This window comes from Hemiscyllium ocellatum, chromosome 12 (genome assembly GCF_020745735.1).
Source record: "Hemiscyllium ocellatum isolate sHemOce1 chromosome 12, sHemOce1.pat.X.cur, whole genome shotgun sequence".
NCBI lineage: Eukaryota > Metazoa > Chordata > Chondrichthyes > Orectolobiformes > Hemiscylliidae > Hemiscyllium > Hemiscyllium ocellatum.
This window is the reverse complement of record NC_083412.1, coordinates 78,417,067-78,424,891: the sequence shown is the minus strand read 5'-3', so window position 1 is coordinate 78,424,891 and position 7,825 is coordinate 78,417,067. Positions and strand designations below refer to the sequence as shown.

The window sequence follows — 7,825 nt, the reverse complement described above, 5'->3', positions numbered from 1 at the left end:
GTTTTTGCATCCCCACAGAAGAGGTCCCTAACTTCTCCTACTAAGGCCAGTATTCTCTTCATGCAGGGGATGAGGGAACACTTCCTCCCTTAGGAGCTATCTTTGCCCTGTTATGGGCTGTCTTCTCCGGTAGTGAGCAAAAGTGGCCAAGTGAATGAGCTAACAGTGGGTGGCTTGGCTGTTATTTCTGATGCATGTGAGAAAAAGATGGTGAGGCATGTTGAAAGACAGGAAGCAGCACAGAGCCCATGCAAGGTTAGTACAGTGAGAAGTTAGCAGGTGGAAGGAAAGCAAAAGAGGGAAGGTGTTCCATACAGTAGTGAGAGTGGCAGAGAATGTGCCTTGGTGGGAGATGGGTGCAGTAGCAGATAGCAATATTGAGTGGCAGAATGAAGGGTGCGGCACTTATCCTGGCAGAGCAGAGAAGGTAACTAACCTTCTTTCTGTATTGCTACCCATAGCTCCACTCCCTGGAGATACCACTGACCTGGCAACCTCAAACCAGGCTGGCAAGACTCATGGCATGATCTCCTCTGCTGGTTCTCTGGGAAGAGGGCACCTCTCTTCTGTACTCCCTCACCCCTTAGAACTTCCAAGTCCCTGTCAAGGAATCACAGCACCACACCTCCTATTCCCTGAGCAAGGCAGCTGCAGAATGCCAGAGCTCAGGCTGGGTGCAATAACGGTTTTTTAAAGAGGGCATGGCCATAAAAAATGCCAAAATATTGTCGGGTATCTGCTAATTGGTGAATTGTTCTGGGAATATATAGGACAAGCAAATACTAGATGTGCAAAATGCCATGGACTAGGGTACAACATTCATGAGTCATGGTTGTTAAGAGGGTGAGAAAACGCACTGGGCCTTATGGTGAAAAACCCTCCAAAAGACTCAATGCAATTCAGACTCAACCAAATAAAATTCAGCCAAATTACTTTCCTGAGGTAAGGAGACTAAAACTGTACTGTGAATAAGCACCTATACAATTAAGTAAGAATTCTTTAGTCCTGTACTCAAATCCTCTTAAATTAAGGTATAACATTCCAGTAGCCTTCCATCATCACACGTGGACTATGCTCAATCAGATCATTAACATCCAAGTATCTATCTATCACATTAATAAATAATAATAATTACCATGATAGATTATATTATTTTCCCTCCAACTGACGTCAGGCTAAAACATTGATTTTCTCATTTCCTTCTCAAATAATTGGGTCAGAAATGCTACGGTCCAATTCACAGGAATTATTCCAGAAGCTATTGAATTTGGAAGATACCTGTGCATCAATTATTTCCATCAGTACTTGCATCTAAACAGTTAAGTCACAATTGGAATAACATCAAGTTCATGTTGTAAATCATTGTGCTTGGGTCATGATTTCAGAAAAGGTCAAATAAACTAGCCTGTGAGCTGATCTGTATACCACAGCCACTGAATCGTTCAGTTAGCCATGCAACTTAAACAAAACCAACAGAAGCACTGAAGAAAAATATATTTACACAAAGCAGATCCTATTTCTGAAACTTGCTGTTATTTCAAATTGAAACCTGGCAATGAAGTAACTATGGAGGATGAATAAAAGGCAAACATTTTATGCCCAATTAGGAATTTTTCATTTCAGTCAAGTAATCTGGTAAACCCTCGTGTTCATCAACATGTTCACACATGAAGGCTGCACACAATGAGACTGCACAGAGAGGAGAAACCGTAGTGGTTAAAAAGAAATTGTTTCAGCTTGGTTGAGTCAGTAGTATCTTTGCCTCTGGCTCAAAAGAATATGGATCTAGATTAGAATGGTGCTGGAAAAGCACAGCAGGTCAGGCAGCATCCGAGAAGCAGGGAAATCGCGTTTCGGGCAAAAGCTCTTCATCAGGAAAGAATATGGGTTCAAGCAGCATGCCAGCTTGTAATCTCAACAATTTAAACATTAAACTGACTCTCCAGGTAGAATTTTTCTTTCATTCATGGCATTTGACCATCACTAAATCCATCTCAAATTGCCCTTGGGAATGTGCTGAGGCATCTTCTTGAACCACTGTAACCGATATGGTGTGAGTGCGCTCATTGTGCTGCTAGCGGAGAGAGTTACATGTTTGTGTCTCAGCGATTGGGAAAACAGCAGCAATATATTTCCAAGTCAGGATGATTTGCTCATGTTGGTGTTCCCACGTTCCTAAAATCCTTGTCCCTCTAGGTGGTCCGGGATGCGAGAAGCTATTTTCTGATAGTTGGGATCAACTTACTTGTCCAAGATTCTGCAGTGCAATAAGTTCCTCTGGTGTTAATTTTTCTCAAGCACCTCACACTAAAACAAATCAACTGGTCACTGATTTTAGCACTGATACTGGGATCTACCTGTGTACAAACAGCTGACACCAGCAAAGCTTCCATTCCCCTATTTCTTTTCTAATTTGCTGTTTGGATGTCACTGTGCTACTTTAGTTGCCCTAAAGGCACTAACAGATAACCACAGTCACATTTCATTGGCTAGAGGATTCCCTGAAGGCATTACATTTCCACTCAGGTCTAGTACCAGTGCCCTGGTAGCCCTTTTGGTGCATTACGACTCCAATCTGTATGAACTAAGTGCAATGAGATTCTTGTCTACTTCAAGCATTCTAAGGGAAGACTGAAAATGACAAGTAAAAAGCATGAAAATTGCCTACTGATCTTTAACTGAACTCCTGTCTAGCTTCCATCAAGTCAATATTTGTATTCCTTTGAAGTAGGTAAACATGTCCAAAGATGACAGAACTACATTGAAATTCTACTGCTTTCTGAAAATCATTCAACTCTTAATAAACCATCGAAAATGTTTCGTCTTGGGGCAGACAATATTGTATCCCATCAGATGCTGCATATCCAGGTATCCCTGTGATGCTGATGTTCAAGAATACCATGATGGTTAAAGTCACCACCTGGAAAACAATCCCAGTCTGAAAAAGCTTCTGTGTCATCTCCATGGAAACACTGGCTTTCTATTCACCAAGAAAAATTTGAGTGAAGTCCAAGATTTACTGCTGATATCCAACACGATCCCAGCTGCTGCCTGTGCTGTCGCAATTACCCTTTATTACATTACTGTGTTAAATCAAAACACAGACTTAGGCTCTGAGATGATATCCTTCTAGGCTTTGGGCATGATCACTGAGATCTCCAGTGGAACCATTGAATTCTAAGTGACACAGGGACGGGAGCCAATGAGGTCACTCTGCTAAACATAGTGAGCATCTCTACTTTCTCCTGTGCCTTGATGATCACGTAATGTTGTACAATCCTGAGGTCCTGGATATCAATGAGGAAACCCTACTAATGTGTGTCCTGAAGTAGCCAGTGTGTACCAGCAGATTGGTTATCCAACCATAGTTTCCAGGCCATAATCCAACATTAACAGCTACAAAAGGTTGCTGGCTGTTGCTGTGGAGATAAACTATCCTGTTAGCCATTTGCTAAAAAGATGAAGGTTTACCCGTCTGACCTATCAGCTTTTGTGGTCCTGTGTTTGAGGCTGTTCCAGCTGCTACCAAAGAGGAACTGAAGATTGAAGAGTCTGAGGAATTGGCTGATGATTTAGACTTTGATGTGTTAGATTAAATCTCAGCTAGTCATACCTAAATGATAAGTTTAGCCAAAACAGAACATTTTATCTGTAGAAACGAAAAGGATTAAAATTGACTCCCATTATCCCGACTTTTTAATTCCCTCACTAAATAGCCCGAACTCGCTTTTATCTTCCCTAAATTCCAGAACCACTGTCAAACTTTTGTATCCCACTCTAAAACAACTAAGGCTGCCCCCTGGGGGACATGTGGTTTCCAGACAGCATGGTCAGTTTAGTTAAAAAAACACCACATGGGCTATTTTAGTTTGTCATTTCTCGAAATTACTGTATCACTGACGGGGAGGCCTCGGATCTGAGGCTGAGATTCTCTAATTGAATGCAGTTTCCACAGGTGCACATTGTGACTGTCTGGAACTGAAAACAATGTGAAGAATCCGTTGACACTTTATTTGTTTCAGTAACTGTTGCATGTTCAGCAAACAAGAAACTCCCGCAAGAGAGTCAGGCTTGCAACTCTAAAATGATATGACATCATTCAAAGCTATTTTGATCAGGCTTTTCCACTTCATTTGGATGCATAGATTTCCCAGACTTTCTGAAAAATGCCAGTGAAAGCAAGGTGAATGCACTTCACCAAGCAGAAAGATCCCAGGAATATCAAGACCACACACCTCCTTCTTTGCCTAATAAGAAGGTTTTTTTTTCCCTCACAGTACATGTTCATGTAAATGTGCTTTCACTATTCCAAATGTGATTTTTACTGTTTTGAAGATCCCTTTCACCATTTTGTCCTCACAAAACTCACACTCCGCAGCTAAGCACAGAAATGCAGCTCACAAGGGGCCATACTCACAGAACAGGGAATGTAGGTCAGCTTCTTGGACTTGCAAGAATACCAGTATTTCAAGAGGGCCATGTATGCTCTGTGGAATGCAGACATTTGCAGTCTGTTGGAAGGATCTGGTGGCCACATTTCACCACAGCGTGGAAAAGTGATCACCTCCCCAAATTTCTTTACTTCAGGCTTGTCTGAGTTTTTGAGGCTACATTTCACCTGCCTCTCTGTGTGAGTAGGTTTGGCTGTTAAGATATAGATACGTTTGGAGGAGGCACTGACTTAAGAATGGACCACAAATGAGAAATGAAAGTTCTTTGAACAACATTTGCACTTTCACTCTCCCTTTCACCATTATCCCTCTCCTAGTTTTTCCATGTATCCCTGATAATAATCAGCAAGTGGTCCTTTTGCTACAAATCAAACACATGCTGAGGAATCAAGATGAAGGTGTCAATCTTATTGAGGTGATATTCAAAGTGTGCAAGCCATTGTAAGGATCAGCATGCACTTATTTGTTTGCCAAATTTGATGCTGTCTTTGTATGGCCTTATCATGAAGGACTGTAGTGTTGTGATACTCATGATAGAGGTGAATGCCTTCAATCTCTCTGCAAGTAATCACAAAATGGCCAGTAATCCCAATAGTACATTGCAAGTTCATTGTTGGTACTTTGCAATTATCTTCTTCATGAACAATCCTCAAAGGCACAGTGTGTGCAGACCAAAAGCATCCTGTGCCCTCTAATGCAGATTGTCCACTATCATCCCTGTCTCAATCAACTACTCTTGCTGACTTGAGGTTTATGAGGCATCCAACTCTCTGTCTTACTAGTTGCATCAAAATGTGAGCATCTGAGATGGTACAAGGTGATTGATGATGCATGGAGGAGCAAACTACCACAGAACAGTGGAATCTGTACTAGAAACAAAAATCCTGGAAATCACATCAGGCTCAGGCAACATCCATGGAGAGAGAGCAAGCCAACATTTCGAGTCTGATTGACTCTTTATCAGAGTTGACGTGAAGTGTGGAGGGGGCAGCACTTATGCAATAGTGGTGAGGCAGGAGGGGAGAGTGGTGGGGGAGAAAGGGTGTTCATAATGCATGCTCAAAGTGTGTGTGAACTCATCTAAGGAGTCTTCTTCTTCCCCCTGAACCATCCCCTGTGGGACACTTGGTGAGTCTGTGGGTCATCCAAGATAGGAAGTAGCGCTCTCAAGATGAGAAGGCCATAGTAAGAACATGTGATGAATTGACGAAAGAACAATATTTAGGTAATTAAACCACATTTGATACCATTTTTGCTGCTAATCTCTAGCCTTCCCTCCTTGCTCACTGAGGCAGCTTATTCCTTGATTGGCAATGGAGAGGAACTCTCTACATCGCAACAACTGATCTGTGGAGGCACCGATCAGCATAGCACTGTGTCCCAGTAAATATCTCTGCTGAAATAAACTTAGATGGGTCGTTATCATGTTAATTTACTGAGAAACAAGAAATTAAGATGCAAAATCAGTAGTCAGGTTAAAGAAGGATTTAGGTTCCCCATTCACTACAGATTTTGCCCACTCCAAGCATCTCACTATATGCCCACACCAAGAAAGTTTTATACTTGAAGTTAAAAAACAACTAAAATAGGAGAGAAACTTCTAAAATAGAACAGTTTTATCAATATCTGAGCTGCCAGAGCCCAATGAGATTGCTCCGGACAGCAACAACTCCTCCTCTACACCGAGACCAGTCCAATCACAGGTCACCTCTGCAAAATTAATGGTCCAACCAAAGAGGACGGCAATGGTCTGGGAGGGTTGTCTTTTTTCATTATGAACACTAGCTGTCAAGCTGGCTGCATTTATTTATCCTTTAATATAATACTACCACAATTGCAAAGGCTCTTTCATTTCATGCTGACAGTTAACCGTAGAAGCTAGATATGAATTACACAGGAGTAAATGATCAGGACCATTGAGCTTTGATTACTCCATTTGCAAACAATAATCAGGACCACGATGTCTTTGTTGTGAGAATTTGCTTCCAGGCAGTTCTCTTTCCTAGACCAGAGCCCGCAACCAGCTGTTGTCTCCTTCTTCCCATCCCACCCACATGAGCAGGAGGTAATGATAGACACTTCAGCATGCTGTTGGAGCAATTACCACCAAATGCCACAGGCAGAGTTTGAAGAACTTTCTGGCCTGGAACTGATAAACTCTGGAGTGACTGGCTGCATTCATGCTGAAGCTGAAAAGCTGTTCGCTTGTGGTTTCAAGTAAATTCAAAACTGGCTTCACTTTTAGTCAAAGTGAAGGGAGAGATCCTGCCTGGTGCAGCTACAGATTTCAAAGATGGTACCACTTACTTTACATGGTGGCGGTATTGTCTCTTAGTGATGTTGACATTGGAATAAAAACATTTGTTTCAAACTCAACCCAGAACAAATTTCAGGGACGTGGACAGTTTAACACGCCATCTTTATCTACATTCCTCTGGTCAGCTGCCTGTTGAAGTAAAGTCAAAAAGTCTGGTGTTGGAAAAGCATAGCTAGTCAAGCAGGATTCAAAGAACAGGAAAGTCAATGTTTCAGATATGTGACACATTCCTGATGAAGAGATTATGCTCGAAACACCAACTCTCCTTCTCCTCAGATGCTGCCTGACCAGCTGTGCTTTTCCAGCACCACACTTTTTGACTCTGACCTCCAGCATCTGCAGTCCTCTCTTTCTCTCTGCCTGTCGAAGTAGACAGGAAGGCATGCAGGGGATTGGGTTCAGCCGAACAGAAGGAAGGGCCAAGGGAAGGGTTTCTGGGTCGATCTCGGAGAGAGAAGGTTCAAAGTCTGGGAAGGAGCAAGACTTCACTTGTTGTTTCTGTTGCCTGATCCTTATGGAACTATAAAAGAAAGCTTTACACTGACCCTGCAGGATGCCTTCTGTCTTCAGACCTTTTTCAGGCTGATATGTAAATCACAATGACTTCCCCTGAGGGGCCCACTTGCTTAAAAGTGGCTCATGCACTTGCAAAATGTTGCTGCTTAAAAGACAAAATAATAAATAAGTTTAATAGTAGATTAATCGGGTAAGTATTTCTGTTGTCCTTCACTCCTCAGTCTGTTTAAGTGCATTCCTATCCATTTCATTAGCTCAGACCTTAAGAATTACAACAGAGGTGTTAAATGCCATGTTGAAATCCAGGTAAACAACATTCACAATCTCTGCTGTATCATCTGTTATCCCTGCAAAGGAATCCACTAGAATCATTAAGCATCATTTCAAAAGTATGTGATTGTCACAGGTAAGTTCATGACATAAGCTCAAATGTCCTTCACAATTCATTCAAACACTTTCCCAACAGTAGACATGATACTTACAGATATATAACTTGGTGGTTCATCTCTCATCTGTTTGCATTAATAGTTGTGGCAGTCTT

At 41.9% G+C, this 7,825-nt stretch overlaps 1 pseudogene; it reads left to right on the top strand.

Annotated features, from left to right (window-relative positions):
• Positions 1–2,737: 2,737 nt before the first annotated feature.
• LOC132820849 (large ribosomal subunit protein uL10-like) lies at positions 2,738–3,596 on the top strand (annotated as a pseudogene).
• Positions 3,597–7,825: the final 4,229 nt, after the last annotated feature.